This window comes from Strongylocentrotus purpuratus, unplaced genomic scaffold, assembly GCF_000002235.5.
Source record: "Strongylocentrotus purpuratus isolate Spur 01 unplaced genomic scaffold, Spur_5.0 spur5_scaffold_19, whole genome shotgun sequence".
Taxonomy (NCBI): Eukaryota; Metazoa; Echinodermata; class Echinoidea; order Camarodonta; family Strongylocentrotidae; genus Strongylocentrotus; species Strongylocentrotus purpuratus.
Genome location: NW_022145604.1, coordinates 2,999,455 through 3,017,512, shown reverse-complemented (window position 1 = coordinate 3,017,512; position 18,058 = coordinate 2,999,455). Strand labels below are relative to the sequence as shown.

Genomic DNA, 18,058 nt, shown 5'->3' with positions numbered 1-18,058 from the left:
GCTTGGGACCCTCACTGCCAAGACCAAATTCGAAAACTCGAAATGGTTCAGAGGCGAGTTGCTCGGTTCACTCTAGGAGACCATCACCCAAGACACAGTGTTTATACCGAAATGCTCTCCGAAAGAAGAGCTCATCTGAAAGTTACCATGCTATATCGTATCTTGCATGGATTAATTGCCATTCCTCCTGAACCACCCTACATCCCAGTATTACGATCATCTGGAAGACGACAAGCTCAATACCGACATCAACTCTGCAGGACCTCTGGGTATCAAAACTCCTTCTTCCCCAGTGCCATCTGCTTATGGAACCAGCTCCCTACAACTGTGACAGCAGCTTCTTCTCTGGAACAGTACAAGAGGCAGCTGGTTGGGGTGACTCTGCGTCAAAACTAGCTGGAGAAGGAGTTATTTTTACTTGCACAATGAACACTTTTTAGTTTTTACTACTAAATTCTAAAACCGTTTGGGACCTCTTTTTTGGAGGCTCACACAATGCAGCATGGCACACTCGTTCACATCACTACACAACACTACGAAAATACTCTACCGAGGACTGTACTTGCCCTGGAAGAAGAAGAAGAAGGAAAGAGAGAGAGAAAGAGAGAGAGAGAGAGAGAAAGAAGGGAAAGGGAAGGGAAAGAGGAGAGAAAGGGAAAGAAAGAAGTGGAAGAAGAAAAGAAAAGGGGGAAAGAAGGAGATCGGGGAGGTGGGGCCGAAAGGGCCTTGCCTCCCAATCTGTTGCCTCCCCCCCCCCTCCCCCTCCCCCATCACAAAAATAAGAGAGAAGGAAGCAAAGGGAAAGAAAAAAGAAAAGGAGGAGATAAAGGGAAGGAAATAAGAGGAAGAAGAAAAGAAAAGAAGGGGGTGTAAAGGTGGTCTTTGCCCCCCCCCCCCCGCCCCTGCCAAAAAAAGAGAAGGAAGGGAAAGGGAATGAGAAGCTGAACCAAAAAAAAAAAAGGAAGAAGAAAAGAAAAGGGTGAAAAGAAGGGAGATCAGTTAGGAATAATCCGGCCAACAACGTGTGGATTGGGGGGGGGCGAAAGGCGCTTGCCTCTCCTCCCAGCAAACTTAAAAGAGAGAGAAGGAAGGGAAGGGAAAGGGAAAGAGAAGGGAAAGCGAAAGAAGTAAGGTAGGGGAAATCATTCGAGATTTTCCCGCCAACAAGGTGTAATATTTTTTTTTTGGTTTTTTTTTTTTTTTTTGGGGGGGGGGGGGGGGGGTGGGGAGGGGGTGGGCATTTGCCCCTCCCCCAATGAAATTCGATACCGGTGATTTACAAATGTTGCTGAAATGACGTCATTTTCCGAGATTTTTCCTCAAGTTTTTAGTAAATTATACTTTTTTATGTGTTTGTTGGAAAATGACAAATTCCAAAAATTCACAGTCAGGCAAGAAATATGCTTGTTTAGAGGCCTACATGTCAGGGTCAGCGTCATGGCGGGGCTCGGTGGCCTCGACCCCCCCCCCCCCCCACACACACACTTTTTTGGAGAAAAAAATTTTTAAAGGAAAAGAGAAAGAAAGTAAAAAAGAATAGTGACCTGATAGTAAAATAATGAGGTATCAAAATATGCACATCTGACCGTGATTAAATGCCTAAAACCCTTGACCTTCCATGGGCGCTGTCCCCTGGATTCCACATAGGGACCTAAGGCGGGCCACTGGATGCTGATTTGACGGTAATTTAATGCCTACAACCCCTAAGCTTCTCGGGGCTCCGCCCCCTGGACCCTAAGCAAATTAGTGTCCTGCCAGTGTTACAAATAAGGTATTAAAAAATGCTCATCTGACTGTAATTAAACGCCTAAAACCCCTGAGCTTCCGGGGGTTGTGCCCCCTTGAGCCAACCAAGGGCCCTAAGGCGGGCCCCTGTATACTCTTCTGACTGTAATTTAATGCGTAAGACCCTTGAGCTTCCGGGGGCTCGGCCCACTGCACCCCACACCGATTAGTATCCTGCCAATATCACAAATAAGGTATCAAAAAATGCTCATCTGACCGTAATTAAACTCCTTAAACCCCTGAGCTTCCGGGGGCTCTGCCCCCTGAACCCAACAAATGGCTCTAAGGCGGGCCCCTAGATGTTCATCTGACCGTAATTTATTGCATAAAACCCCTGAGCTTCCAGGGCTCCGCCCCCTCCGCCCCAGCTAGGGCCCTAATGTGGGCCCCTAGATGCTATTTTTTTGACGGTTATTTTAATATATTAAAGCCCTGAGCTTCTGCGGGCTCCGCCCCCTGGACCCCACGCCAATTAATGTCCCGCCAGTGTCACAAATAAGGTATCAAAAGATGCCCAACTGACTGTAATTAAATGCCTACAAATCAAGAGCATTCGGGGGCTTCGCCCCCTCGACCCCACCAGGGGGCCTGAGACAGGCCCCTGAATGCTTATCTGAGTGTTAAAAAATCCCTCAAATCCTTGGGTTTTAGGGGGCTCAGCCTCCGGGACCTCGCACCAATTAGTGACCTGCCAGCGTCATGAATAAGGTATCAAAATATGTTCATCTGACCGTAATTAAATGCCCATACCCCCCTGAGCTTTCGGGGCTTTGCCCCTAGACCCCGCGCCAATTACCCTACGCTCTACCTGATCGTAAACACTTAAGCCTCCCCTCATCCACTTTGAAAAAAGTTCAGAGGGGCCTGCATGTAAGAGTGGGGTGATGCGGATTTTTTTGTCTACCCCCCCCCCCCCCCCCCCCCCCCCCAAAAAAATTGTTATCATTACGCCACTGCTGGTCACCATTACGTACCAATATTTGGCTCGCATAATTTCAAATTTGCCCCCCCCCCCCCTAAGAAATCCTGGATCCGCTCCTGGTTGCCATGACACAACAACATCTACTAGGGTACAGTAGATAGATAGAATTTTTTATTGATCCATATTCAAAACATAGAAAATTGGCCTCCACTGGCAGCACGTAAGCAAAATGCAACGTAGTTACAAGATAATTAATAAACACTTAGGTGTTTACGTCACATAATGTACAAATTCACACGAGAGTCATGACATTAAAAAGTTACGTAATAATAGGGAAAACCTAAGAAAGGAGTCGACATTTAAAGATTGAGAAGAGAGAAAGAGGTCGAAAGGAGACCAGATTGAAGAGCGAAATAGTAAGAAGAGAGAGAGGGGAGAGAGAGAAATGGAGGGGAGAGATTTAGAGAGAGAGAGAGAGAAGGGGGGGAGAAAGAACAATACTGGACACGGTGGAGGAGGGAAAGGAGAGGGGAGGATATAAATAGAGGGAGGGGGATAGAAAAAGGAAAAGGAAGGGGGACAAATTGTAAGCGACACATATAGATAAATTGTTTACTGTGTATTTAAAAAGTAATATTATAGTTATTGTTTTGTTACTTTGTTTAATTGAACTCAAGATCAATCCAAAAATTAAAATTTCGTGCACATATTATTAAGTGCTTTTCATTTTTCTTATAAAGTTGTTCTTAAACCACCGTGTATAATTCTGCTGCAATAACATAATTTAGCTCAACTTTAATTTAAAATGTAATGTGGAAACTCAACCGTTATAAGACTTTGTGTATGCTCATAGGCATTATACATCACCTCATATGAAATGCTTTAATGATATATTTTTAATGTAATAATTCCATTCAACATAATTTGACCTTACCTGTCACACAACTGACACACCTGCATGTATACTTTTTCAGTCTATCGATCTCATTTTAACAATTGCAATATAATAGTTTCCCCTCTCTCTCTCTCTCTATATATATGTATATATTTTTGTTTTAATGATTTGTTGGTATTTAAAGATTATTTTTACTTGCAATAATTGGTTCAATATTTCAAGTAACTGTTATAGGTTGCGTTTATCTAGGAAATTTTTGGCTAGAATCAGGTTTCTCAAACGTCTTTCAGGCAAATTTAGAAGTAGATAAACGCAAAGCCTTTTTCAAACGTCTTTAGATATGGGCATATCAAAAGACGCAAAAAGGTGCGTTTTGTATGTGACATACAGCCAGAATCACGTTTCTGAGAGGTCGATAAACGCAAAGCTGTTTTGAACGTCACATACAAATAGGACCACACAGGTGTTGTGTACAAGCATGTGTGTGAATTTGACCTCCGAGAAACTGTCTGCTTCCCGGGTCAAAACAGCTGGGCAGACACAAGGCCTTTATTTTGAATCGTGAAGAGTAGATAAACGCGACATCCCGCAAATCACGATCATATAGTGGGGTATGATAGTGGGGTTCGATAGTGGGGTATGATATGTACATATCTAGTGGCAAGCCTAGATAAACGCGCTCATAGGTTGTTCATCCATCTATTATCATTTATTTATATATGTATATAACTTTCGGTATGAACAATAATGTTAACTTTATCTTTTATCATTTTTATTGTACATTTATATGATCATTCCTGTTTTATGCACATTTTATGTAAACATGGCATTATTGGTCCCTGGACTACTGCATTGTACATTGTATATGTTGATATTAATAAACCGAAATTGAATTAAATTGAATTGAATAGACCAGTTTCGCAACGTGTCCACGTCGGATGCGCAGGTCCCCGCGAAGCGCCATGACACGGCTGACTCCACCCACCCGCCAGGAACAATCGTATCCCAACAGGCAGAATGTGAATTGTAGCCGCTACCAGGCTGGCAATACATTAGAGCTCGCCCAACCTAGCAACAACCAATGCACGCAACTCACACCCCGCCCACCGAAACACAACCACTCCCAACAGGCGAATGGAGCCACCCGCATCCAGGCACCCCGACAAAGACCCACGCACCCAACCCAAACACCCTACTGAAACCGGTCCATTAGGCCTAACAAAAAAAAAACATCATTTGGTTGTCCTCCATCGCTTTTCTGGAGTAGGGGCGGGCGGGCGGATTTTTTTTTTTTTTTTTTTTTTTTCTTCTTCTTCTCCATTTAAAAAAAAAAAAAATTAAATTTGTTTTCCATTCAAAAAAATAAATCATTGGGATGTTAAGTATTTAAACAAACAAATTCTATAAAACACTGTAATATAGTAAAAGTCTAGTTTAATGTACAATGAATATCAAGACCAACACAGAAAGTATTTTTGGCTTTGAAAAACAGCACCTTTTAAATCTCCATTGTACTACTTATAGCTACTTGCGCCCTCTATGTAGCAAACAATGCCTAATCGGTGACCATTGGTCCCCCATTATCCTTTTTATCTTATATTAACTGAGAGCTGATTTGATGAGAGAACCACCTGTCCAGTCACCTTGCACGGTGGTCTAATCCCTCCTATAAACTAGCACAGATGGGCTTTAAAATGAGTTTAAGAATGCTCAGAACCTGATTTGAATGAACAGCATTTTGACATAGAAATATAAAAATAGCAAGTTTAATAAATACCTAATTGCGTACTGAAAAGTCCAAACTGGCAACGTCCCGCATTTTGATTCTTGCAAATGCATAAAATGGTATTGCTCCCCCCCCCCCCAAAAAAAAAAAAAAGATAATAAATAAAAATTAAAAAATTAAAAATTAAAAAATTAAAAATAAAATACAAATTTGAAGAAAAGAAAAGGAAAAAAAAATGAAGACAAAAAAATGGAGAAAAAAAATACGAGCGGCCCGAAAATGACGAGCGGGCGGTCGAGGACAACCAAATGATTTTTTTTTTTGGGGGGGGGGGGGGGGGGGGGGGGGGGGGGGGCTTTATGTGGCACATTTAAACAAAAACGGCTTTATAAATACTAATAATTATGCGTAACAGAGCAGAGACAAGATTAAGCAGGAGGTCAATTGGCAGGTGTTAGAATTACATGGAAAATATATAATTGGCTGGCAAAGGGATTGTTAAAGGGTCGATTCGTCACCAATAGGGTCATCGTGTATCGTCTAACATTAGCATTAAACATATGAATAACATTCGGTACAAAGGATTTTCTGTAACGACAGCGGTATCTCTTGGGTACGCGTAGGCGAATACCTGAACGATTAAATCAAAAGAAATGATGTAATGGATGTGATGAGTCATTCATTATTGTATGAACTTTAAGTAACCATGGACCTATTACGGATGGACATTAGACGTGATTCTTTAGTTTGATCCAATGATAGTCACCGCCTTCTGATAATGTGCATCTTAATTAGAACATTCAGCAGAGTTGTAACTTACAACCGCTTCCCTCGAAAAAAGAGACATATACAGATTGGGATAAACCTACCTACTTTTTTGATTTGTCAATCTTTGATATAAAATTCTTAAATTGTCTGTCCATCACCTAATATTACTTTGATATTTCGCTCATTCATATATGTCAAAGTGTACGGTAAAGATTCGTCGTGAATTTAAGGATATTTTCTCTACTCTGTGCAGTTGACTGTTCTGGTAGCAACCCATGTCAGAACGGAGGTACCTGTGAGGACAATGCATGTACATGTGTCGCGGGTTTTAATGGAGTTGTTTGTAGTACAGGTATGACAATTAATTGTCACATACACTGTCGCTCATAACGTTGGAATATTTGTTATACTCAATTTATGGAATTATTTTCACAATGATTTATTCCTAATAGATCTAGATTATAGGATACATTCTCAGGAATGGAACGGAATGTAGAGCCATTTTATTGCTTTGAAACGATTTCCATTCGCTTAAAATGTAATTAAATTGTAATAATATAGTTGGGAGAATTAAGGAATCGATCAGTTTTTCTCAATTTGTACCATGAATAATGGTCCGTTTTCACTCAATTTTTTAGATTATCTTTAATTGTACATCTAGCATTGGAGTCACTACCTTAGCACCACTATCTCTTATCTAAACAAATATTACCAAGTCCCTTTAAGGGCGTACGTTCCCTAGTTGATAAGCATATTAGCATATACATGCTTTAGTAGTCACGCAAAACAAACACTGGCAATTTATTATTCAATAAAATCTGAGAATGTAAACTATTATCTAGATCTATAAGGAATAGATCATAGTCTAAATAATTTCATAAATTGGGGTTTAAAAAAATATTCCAACGTTGTGAGCGATAGTGTATTTTAAGTGCTATTGGGATTCATCGTATACGTCAAATATTATATTGGTTAAAAGGAAGTTAATAGTTAATTAATGATAACAAGATTAATACCATGATCCCGTCATATCACGCCTCGAATCTTTCTGTCTATTTTTAACATCAACATTTTAACATTCAACCGCCCCCCCCCCCCGAAAAAAGAGTGATAAAAAGACAAGAGGGGAAACCTTACGTACTTTGTAATCTGACATTATTTAATACTTCATTAGTAATTGTAATTGTAATTATTTTGATATTTTATTCTTGTCATTAATGTTATTCCAAGTGAACGGTGAGTGTAAAAGATTCATCATAAATTTGAATATATTTTCTCTATTCTCTGTAGTTGACTGTTCTGGGAGCAACCCATGTCGGAACGGAGGTACCTGTAAGAACAATGCATGTAAATGTGCTGCAAGATTTAATGGAGCTTTGTGTAGTACAGGTATGGACATTTATTGTAAAATTATGTTAAGTGCTATCGGAATTCATCGTTTACGTCAAATGTTGTTTTGGTTTTAAAGACATTTATGGTTACTCAATAATAACAAGATTCATGCCATGATACCGTCATATCGTGCCTCGAAACTTTTTATCTATTTCTACATCAACATTATAACATTCAACCTTCCTCCGCACCCCCCCCCCCGAAAAAAGAGTGGCATAAAGATGGGGGAATCATACGTAGTTTGTAATTTAAAATTCTTTAATACAGCACTCTTTAAATTTGTGTTCATCACTCTATATTATTTTGATAGTTTATTATTGGCCGTAATGTATGTCCACGTAAACGGTGAATGTTTGGATTCGTCATGAATTTATAGATATTTTCTCTATTTTTTGTAGTTGCCTGTTCTAGGTGGGAACCATGTCGGAACGGAGGTACCTGTGAGAACAATGCATGTACATGTGCTGCGGGATTTGATGGAGATTTGTGTAGTACAGGTATGGACATTTATTGTCACATATGCCATTGCTTTCGGGAGTCATCGTATACGTCAAATATTTCTTTTGGTTTGAAGGAAATTAATTTTTTTAAATGATAACAAGAGTTATGCCATGATATCATCTAATCGGCCATTTACCTTTTTATTTATTTGACATAAACACTATAACATTCAACCCCGCCCCCTTTCCCCTCCTCCCGAAAAAAAGAGTATTATAAAGAAGTTGGGAATTCTACGTACCATGTAATTTGACATTCTTTAATACATCATTCTTAAAATTTGTGTTCATCACCCAATATTATTTATATATATTATTGTTGGGTTTACTGTATATCCATGTGAACGGTTGAGTGCTAAGATTCATAAGGGACTTGGTTTAAAGGAAATTAATTGTTAATCAATGATAACAAGATTCATGCCATGATATCGAAATATCGCGCCTTGAACCTTTTTTATTTTTTCGACATCAACATAATAACATTCACCCTTCCCCTCCTTCCCCCAAAAGAGTGGTATAAAAACGGGGGGGGGGGCATCCTACGTACCATGTCATTTGAAATTCTTCGATACATCATTTTTAAAATTTGTGTTCATCACCCAATATTATTTTGATATTTTATCCTCGCCATTCACGTTTTAGCACGTGAAGGGTGAGTGTTAAGATTCGTCATGAATTTAAAGATATTTTCTCTATTCTGTGTAGTTGACTGTTCTGGGAGCAACCCATGTCGGAACGGAGGTACCTGTGAGAACAATGCATGTACATGTGCTGCGGGATTCGATGGCGCTTTGTGTGGTACAGGTATGGACATTTATTGTAACATACACTGTTGCTCAAAGTTAGATTTTTGTTTACCCCAATTTATGGAATTATTTTGACAATGATTTATTCCTAATAGATCTAGATAATAGTATACATTCTCAGGAATGGAATGGAATTTAGAGCCATTTTATTGCTTTGAAACGATTTCCATTCACTTAAAATGTAATTAAATTGTAATAATATAGTTGGGAGAATTAAGGAATCGATCAGTTTTTCTCAATTTGTACCATGAATAATGGTCCGTTTTCACTCAAATTTTCAGATTATCTTTAATTGTACATCTAGCATTGGAGTCACTACCTTAGCACCACTATCTCTTATCTAAAAAAATATTACCAAGTCCCTTTAAGGGCTCACGTTCCCTAGTTGATAAGCATATTAGCATACACATGCTTTAGTAATCACGAAAAACAAACACTGGCAATTTATTATTCAATAAAATCTGAGAAAGTAAACTATTATCTAGATCTATTAGGAATAGATCATAGTCAAAATAATTTCATAAATTGGGGTTTAAAAAAATATTCCAACGTTGTGAGCGATAGTGTATTTTAAGTGCTATCGGGATTCGTCATATACGTCAAATATTATTTTGGTTAAAAGGAAGTTAATAGTTAATTAATGATAACAAGATTAATACCATGATCCCGTCATATCACGTCTCGAATCTTTCTGTCTATTTTTAACATCAACATTTTAACATTCAACCGCCCCCCTCCGAAAAAAGAGTGATAAAAAGATAAGAGGGGAAACCTTACGTACTTTGTAATCTGACATTATTTAATGCTTCATTAGTAATTGTAATTGTAATTATTTTGATATTTTATTCTTGTCATTAATGTAATTCCAAGTGAACGGTGAGTGTAAAGGTTCATCATAAATTTGAATATACTTTCTCTATTCTGTGTAGTTGACTGTTCTGGGAGCAACCCATGTCGGAACGGAGGTACCTGTAAGAACAATGCATGTAAATGTCCTGCAAGATTTAATGGAGCTTTGTGTAGTACAGGTATGGACATTTATTGTAAAATTATGTTAAGTGCTATCGGAATTCATCGTATACGTCAAATGTTGTTTGGGTTTTAAAGAAATTTATGGTTGCTCAATAATAACAAGATTAATGCCATGATACGGTCATATCGTGCCTCGAAACTTTTTATCTATTTCTACATCAACATTATAACATTCAACCTTCCTCCGCCCCCCCCCCCCCCGAAAAAAGAGTGGCATAAAGACGGGGGAATCATACGTACTTTGTAATTTAAAATTCTTTAATACAGCACTCTTTAAATTTGTGTTCATCACTCTATATTATTTTGATAGTTTATTATTGGCCGTAATGTATGTCCACGTAAACGGTGAATGTTTAGATTCGTCATGAATTTATAGATATTTTCTCTATTTTTTTGTAGTTGCCTGTTCTAGGAGACACCCATGTCGGAACGGAGGTACCTGTGAGAACAATGCATGTACATGTGCTGCGGGATTTGATGGAGCTTTGTGTGGTACAGGTATGGACATTTATTGTAACATACACTGTTGCTCATAAAGTTAGATTTTTGTTTACCCCAATTTATGGAATTATTTTGACAATGATTTATTCCTAATAGATCTAGATAATAGTATACATTCTCAGGAATGGAATGGAATGTAGAGCCATTTTATTGCTTTGAAACGATTTCCATTCACTTAAAATGTAATTAAATTGTAATAATATAGTTGGGAGAATTAAGGAATCGATCAGTTTTTCTCAATTTGTACCATGAATAATGGTCCGTTTTCACTCAAATTTTCAGATTATCTCTAATTGTACATCTAGCATTGGAGTCACTACCTTAGCACCACTATCTCTTATCTAAAAAAATATTACCAAGTCCCTTTAAGGGCGTACGTTCCCTAGTTGATAAGCATGTTAGCATACACATGCTTTAGTAGTCACGCAAAACAAACACTGGCAATTTATTATTCAATAAAATCTGAGAATGTAAACTATTATCTAGATCTATAAGGAATAGATCATAGTCAAAATAATTTCATAAATTGGGGTTTAAAAAAATATTCCAACGTTGTGAGCGATAGTGTATTTTACGTGCTATCGGGATTCATCGTATACGTCAAATATTATATTGGTTAAAAGGAAGTTAATAGTTAATTAATGATAACAAGATTAATACCATGGTCCCGTCATATCACGCCTCGAATCTTTCTGTCTATTTTTAACATCAACATTTTAACATTCAACCGCCCCCCCCCCCCGAAAAAAGAGTGATAAAAAGACAAGAGGGGAAACCTTACGTACTTTGTAATCTGACATTATTTAATGCTTCATTAGCAATTGTAATTGTAATTATTTTGATATTTTATTCTTGTCATTAATGTAATTCAAAGTGAACGGTGAGTGTAAAGATTCATCATAAATTTGAATATATTTTCTCTATTCTCTGTAGTTGACTGTTCTGGGAGCAACCCATGTCGGAACGGAGGTACCTGTAAGAACAATGCATGTAAATGTCCTGCAAGATTTAATGGAGCTTTGTGTAGTACAGGTATGGACATTTATTGTAAAATTATGTTAAGTGCTATCGGAATTCATCGTATACGTCAAATGTTGTTTGGGTTTTAAAGAAATTTATGGTTACTCAATAATAACAAGATTAATGCCATGATACCGTCATATCGTGCCTCGAAACTTTTTATCTATTTCTACATCAACATTATAACATTCAACCTTCCTCCGCCCCCCCCCCCCCCGAAAAAAGAGTGGCATAAAGACGGGGGAATCATACGTACTTTGTAATTTAAAATTCTTTAATACAGCACTCTTTAAATTTGTGTTCATCACTCTATATTATTTTGATAGTTTATTATTGGCCGTAATGTATGTCCACGTAAACGGTGAATGTTTAGATTCGTCATGAATTTATAGATATTTTCTCTATTTTTTTGTAGTTGCCTGTTCTAGGAGACACCCATGTCGGAACGGAGGTACCTGTAAGAAAAAAGCATGTAAATGTGCTGCGGGATTTAATGGAGATTTGTGTAGTACAGGTATGGACATTTATTGTCACATATGCTTTCGGGAGTCTTCGTATACGTCAAATATTTGTTTTGGTTTGAAGGAAATTAATGCTTTTTAAATGATAACAAGAGTTATGCCATGATATCATCTAATCGGCCATTTACCTTTTTATTTATTTGACATAAACACTATAACATTCAACCCCGCCCCCTTTCCCCTCCTCCCGAAAAAAGAGTATTATAAAGAAGTTGGTAATTCTACGTACCATGTAATTTGACATTCTTTAATACATCATTCTTAAAATTTGTGTTCATCACCCAATATTATTTTGATATTTTATCCTCGTCATTCACGTTTTAGCACGTGAAGGGTGAGTGTTAAGATTCGTCATGAATTTAAAGATATTTTCTCTATTCTGTGTAGTTGACTGTTCTGGGAGCAACCCATGTCGGAACGGAGGTACCTGTGAGAACAATGCATGTACATGTGCTGCGGGATTTGATGGAGCTTTGTGTAGTACAGGTATGGACATTTATTGTCACATATGCCATTGCTTTCGGGAGTCATCGTATACGTCAAATATTTCTTTTGGTTTGAAGGAAATTAATGCTTTTTAAATGATAACAAGAGTTATGCCATGATATCATCTAATCGGCCATTTACCTTTTTATTTATTTGACATAAATACTATTACATGAACCCCCCCCCCCCTCCCGAAAAAAAGATTATTATAAAGAAGTTGGGAATTCTACATACCATGTAATTTGACATTCTTTAATATATCATTCTTCAAAATTGTGTTTATCGCCCAATGTTATTTTGATATTTTATTATTGGCTTTACTGTATTTCCGTGTGAACGGTGACTGCTAAGATTCATAAGGGACTTCGTTGAAAGGAAATTAATGGTTAATTTATGATAACAATGATACATCATTCTTCAAATTTTTGTTTATCATCTAATATTATTTTGATATTTTATTCTCGTCATTCACGTGTTTCTACGTGAAGGGTGAGTGTTAAAGATACGTCATGAATTTAAAGATATTTTCTGTATTCTCTGTAGTTGACTGTTCTGGGAGCAACCCATGTCGGAACGGAGGTGTCTGTGAGAACAATGCATGTACATGTGCTGCGGGGTTCGATGGAGCTTTGTGTAATCAGGGCATGTGAGTTAAAGTCTCACCTCCCTGGTGTAATACAGGTTAGAAAATACATTGTAACATATTGTTATGTAGTAGTTGTATCAGGGCTCACCTCCCTGGTTGTATCACTCCCCACTTCCTTCAGTCATTTACCTTTCATTCACCTTTCTCCCACCTGCTCCATGACAAAACAGAACCCCATTATCCCATTACTTTTATTATAAACAATTGACCATTAATGACCACCCAAGATTTTGATTCAAGGATCGAACCACATTCCAATAATTATGACTCATAGGCCCAAACCCCAGTTACTTACACTCTCTATAGCCACTCCCCATAATACCATGACAACCCTGACCATTGACCAATGATAAGCATGAATAAGTCTCCCCTCCTAACATTGTTTCTCTCCCCAAACTTTCCTGAATGTAAAGTTGGATAATGATAGGGACTTTGGATTCAGCCATCACCCGCTGAAAAAGGGTTTTGAGATAGACTAGCTACAGGCATAGGGAGAGATAATATTGTGTATCTCGGATTCTAGAGTCGTCTACTAGTGAGTCATTGTGTTATGTACTTAAGCAAGAAGATTGAATAAATGCTGCTGAAACTGTAAACAAGCTCCTCGCCTCATCATGTATGCTCCTCGCCTACAATCACCGATCCCTACACGACATGATGGAGGACCCGGCTTCCTTAAAAAGGACTGATACTCATCACCATCAGAATGAGTATCACGACTGACAAGCCATTCAACGACGATGACAAGGACAGCAATATATGACAATGATGATGACTTAACCCATTGCTAAGATGGAGCCTGATCATAACGCTGAACCAACGACAACACGCACAGATGACATCAACGACAGACTGGACTTGCCGAGTGCCGACATTATCGACGACTACATTCATCGATGCACCAACAGCAGACCACGTCGGACAGAGAACTGCGGATCGGGATCCACATCGACAAGCAAACAATACCCATGACATCGACGGACAGCACCCACGACCATAATAATGTGGACATTGATCGACGTCTCGCTTGACCCGGATTTCTTTGCTAAATAACTCAAACTCTGACACCTAGAACTTTCCTGTTTTTACTTTTTTTCATACTTCTAAATTAAATTGCTCCGCTGCTTTTAACTCATCAAGCAGCTAGTTTGCTAGTTGGGCAAGTGTAACATTTTTCGTTCCAAGTTTATAAGTGAGTGTGTAAGAGAGGATAGTGTTGTAGTTAATTGTTTTTAATACTTTTAATAATGTACATCTGCGTAATTTATTTGCAACAAATTCGTAGTGATTACATGTAGTTAATTGTTTTTAATACTTTTAATAATGTGCATCTGCGTAATTTATTTGCAACAAATTCGTAGTTTGCACTAGCTGTCTTTTATTTACTTTGTATACTTGTCGAAATCTTTTTAATTGTTTTATCTAAGATTCTACCCTTCTACATTAATGTAATATAATCCCAGGAATATAATATATGTAGCTAAACATGCTAAAGGAATTGGAAGTTTAATAAATTACATCACCACCCTATATAAGCTTGTCTAAGACGAGATCAATTGCTCAGGGCTTTCATAATCCTGCCAATTTGCAGTGGAAAGGTGAGCAATATAATTTGTGAATGGTTAAATGTCACATGCTAGTCTTAACAATTAATTAGCTTATCACTGTTTGAGGCTTTTGTAAACCTGCAACATTTCTGCAGTTAAAAGATGGACAGATACATTTGTGTGATAGTGTTTTATTTTGATTCTATTATACTTTCGTGTTTCGTATTCATATTTTGTAATTGTAGTTCGATTTTTAATTGAGTTGAAATTAATTTAATGAATGAAATATCTAAATAGTCACCCAGGGTTATAGATGCAGTTACCAGTTGCAGTACGACGTAATTTAAACTGGCAAACAGTCAGTACACTTCATAATTTAAATGAAGATTGTCTCTGCAATATTGATAAACTGAACAAACCACATGTGTATAAGGATATTTGTTTTTTATTTTCTTGATGCTAAGTCTTTCTTTATGAAAAAATATTATACGTGACATTTAAAAAAAAAAATTTAAACGATTTTACAATTTGACCTTCTTATTACTGCCCACAATTTTGACCTCATTTGACCGCATGACACATACTGACTGACAGCAGGATACCGATACAGACACCCCAGACCAGGAAGGTTTTACTAGTCTTTTTATATGTAGACAAATTACCTTCATATCGATTGTGTACTGTATTATTTTGTTTTGTATTACTATAAGTCTAGAGGCATTATAGTGTAAAAGTCACTTTATATCAATGTGTATCAAAGCTTTCCTTTATAAGTCTAGAGGCACTTTGTAGTTTAGATTAGTACTTGTGATGTATGACAATAATAATTAGGATGTTAAACTGATGTTGAAATTTACACAAGTTGAAAGCACTTTTTCATGAATGAAGTTATATAATATATCATTATCATAGTTCATCCGTTTGATGACTTTACAAGGATTAAAGTTCACTTGTTATATGATATTCAACAAGTTTGAAAGTACTTGTTCATCGTTCATTCTTATTTACCCAGATAGCAATGCGACATTGGGCCAACGTTGGGCCAACGTTGCGCCAATGTATCTCGAGGCATCGGGCCAACATCAAGTTACGACGTTGGCCCAAAGTCAAAATGTCCGCCAGCCCAATGTTGACCCGACGTCGGGAGATTACGTTGGGCCAACATCAGATTCTGACATTGGGTCGACATCAAAATTGAAACGTTGGCCCGATGTAAAAATGTCTAGCTACCCAATGTTGGCCCAATGTCATTTTCCCGACGTCGGCCTAACATAATTTGTCTGATGTTGGCCCAATATTAGAATAACCGCAAACCCGATGTTGGCCCAATGTCATTTTCCCGACGTCGGGCCAACATTATAATTCTGACGTTGGCCAGATGTGAATATGTCTGCCAGCCCAATATTGGCCCAATGTCATTTTTCCAACGTCGGCCTAACATAATTTTTCTGACGTTGGCCCAATATTAAAATAACCGCCATATAGTTTATACAAATCACTGTAAATGTTAATCAAAGTTTTCCTGTATAAGTCTACAGGCACTTTGTAGTTAATTAGATTAGTATGACAATTGTTATTGAATGTTAAATTCTTGTTGAATTTTACACAAGTTGAACGCACTAGCTCGTTCAAGACAGAAGTTATATAACGTATCATAGCTCATCATTTTGATGGTTTTACAAGGAGTGAATGTACACTTGTTATATGATATTCAACAAGTTTGAAATTACTTGTTCATCATTTATTATTCTTTAAGTTGTTTTATGATTATGGAAAGAACTCTATAATGGGTTAGGAATGTTAGTCACTTGAATTCTGTGTTGATGCTTCATACGAAGTACATATATTGTCTGTTTAAACACAGAAGTACTTTCAATGCCTAGAGCGCACCCGTTGCTTTCTCATTTATAATCATGTTGTTAAGATGTTAGATTTGCATCGACAGTATTGTTCGTATATTTCTAAACCACAGTGTGCATACTGTGATGACGATTTCTTGTTTGATTAGACTCGTATATTTCTTTAAAGATTGAGTCATTTGATAAGTGACACGCGTTTACATTTTGAAAACGTTTTGGCTTTGATAACTTTATAATGGTTATTTAACTTGATTATATGTTTTTCTTGTTTGTGTTCATGTGCATAAGTCTGCACAATTTATAATTTGAAAGTTTGAAGTTGTTTTTATGTGCATAAGTCTGCATGATTTTATAATGTTACAGTTGCTTATTGTGCATAAGTCTGCACTAGTATTGAATCACAAATAAGTTTTGCTATATGCTATGCTTGTTTAATCGTTTAGGATTATTAGTATGTAGCTATTAACCTTTGTTATGATAGCCATAATATGAATAGGTTTCGATTTTAGATATTTACTATGTTGTACATTTATGTGTTTGAGAGAGAGGGAGAGTAAGAGAAGATATGGAACAATGATCACATGTTTCGCTTATCAGTTTTCACTTTTCTTTAATTAGTTAATATGTGTATAATTTTAAGATGTCCCCCTTTTTCTTCCTCTACTGTTTTTGAAAAGAGGGAGAAGAGCCTTATTTTCCAAAGAAAGGGGATGTTATGTAAAGGTATTACAAATCTACACCCCCTATACAGATAAGACCCACCCTGCGAAATACCAGACCTCCTTCGAAGACATTTGTTTAATAACATAGTCCAGCCAAATAAACCCCAAATTGTATACATCTTTAAAGTGCCCCCAAACCTCCAAAACAAAAGACTTCCTGTCTTTCTCCCAATAACCAAAGCCCCCTTTATTTGATAAGACCCTTTCCCAGAACAGTGTTAGCTAGATGACTATGAGAATTGACTTGTCTTTGTCCCTTTGACACAATGTAACCTACCCTCTTATTCCTTGTGTCCTCCTGTATAATTATGAGAGGTTCTGGCTTTCTGGGGGAGAAGAGTTCAGACCATCACCAAGCTAGTACCTATACTTTGTCTGCTCTATATCTTGTAAATATACTTGTGAATCTGGACTATGTGACTCATCGTTTTTAGAGTTATATAATAAAATATACTCTTGCATATTACACTTCAAGCAAAGTCTCAGCATCTCTTTATTTCATGTACCTCTCAATATTCCAATAACTCAATACACCGATCCCAACACGACAATATGTCTGCCAGCCCAATATTAGCCCAATGTCATTTTTCCAACGTCGGCCTAACATTATTTTTTTGACGTTGGCCCAATATTAAAATAACCGCCAACCCAATGTTGTCCCAATGTCATTTCCTAGACGTCGGGCCAACATCATAATGCTGACGTTGGCCCGATGTGAATATGTCTGCCAGCCCAATATTGGCCCAATGTCATTTTTCCAACGTCGGCCTAACATATTTTTTCTGACGTTGGCCCAATATTAAAAAAACGCCAACCCAATGTTGTCCCAATGTCATTTTCCCGACGTCGGGCCAACATCATAATTCTGACAATGGCCCAATGTTAATATGTCCACCGGCCTAATGTTGGAGCAATGTCATTTTTCGGACGTCG

General features: G+C 37.4%; 2 long non-coding RNA genes across 8 annotated transcripts in view; both read left to right on the top strand.

Moving 5' to 3' along the window:
- The window catches only part of LOC100889285, a 92,890-nt gene extending 79,805 nt beyond the window's left edge, over positions 1 to 13,085 (top strand). For 2 of the 7 annotated variants that reach the window (XR_004064893.1, XR_004064888.1), the window contains 10 exons: positions 6,350 to 6,448; positions 7,387 to 7,485; positions 7,887 to 7,985; positions 8,691 to 8,789; positions 9,721 to 9,819; positions 10,223 to 10,321; positions 11,258 to 11,356; positions 11,760 to 11,858; positions 12,253 to 12,351; positions 12,895 to 13,085. This is a non-coding gene — a long non-coding RNA (uncharacterized LOC100889285). The remainder of the gene's footprint in view (positions 1 to 6,349; positions 6,449 to 7,386; positions 7,486 to 7,886; positions 7,986 to 8,690; positions 8,790 to 9,720; positions 9,820 to 10,222; positions 10,322 to 11,257; positions 11,357 to 11,759; positions 11,859 to 12,252; positions 12,352 to 12,894) is intronic. The other 5 variants (XR_004064889.1, XR_004064891.1, XR_004064890.1 and 2 more) reach the window with 5 other exon arrangements.
- On the top strand, positions 2,783 to 4,505 carry LOC115925962. Its single transcript, XR_004064895.1, has 2 exons — positions 2,783 to 3,836; positions 4,289 to 4,505. It is a non-coding gene; the product is annotated as an uncharacterized LOC115925962 (long non-coding RNA).
- Positions 13,086 to 18,058: the final 4,973 nt, after the last annotated feature.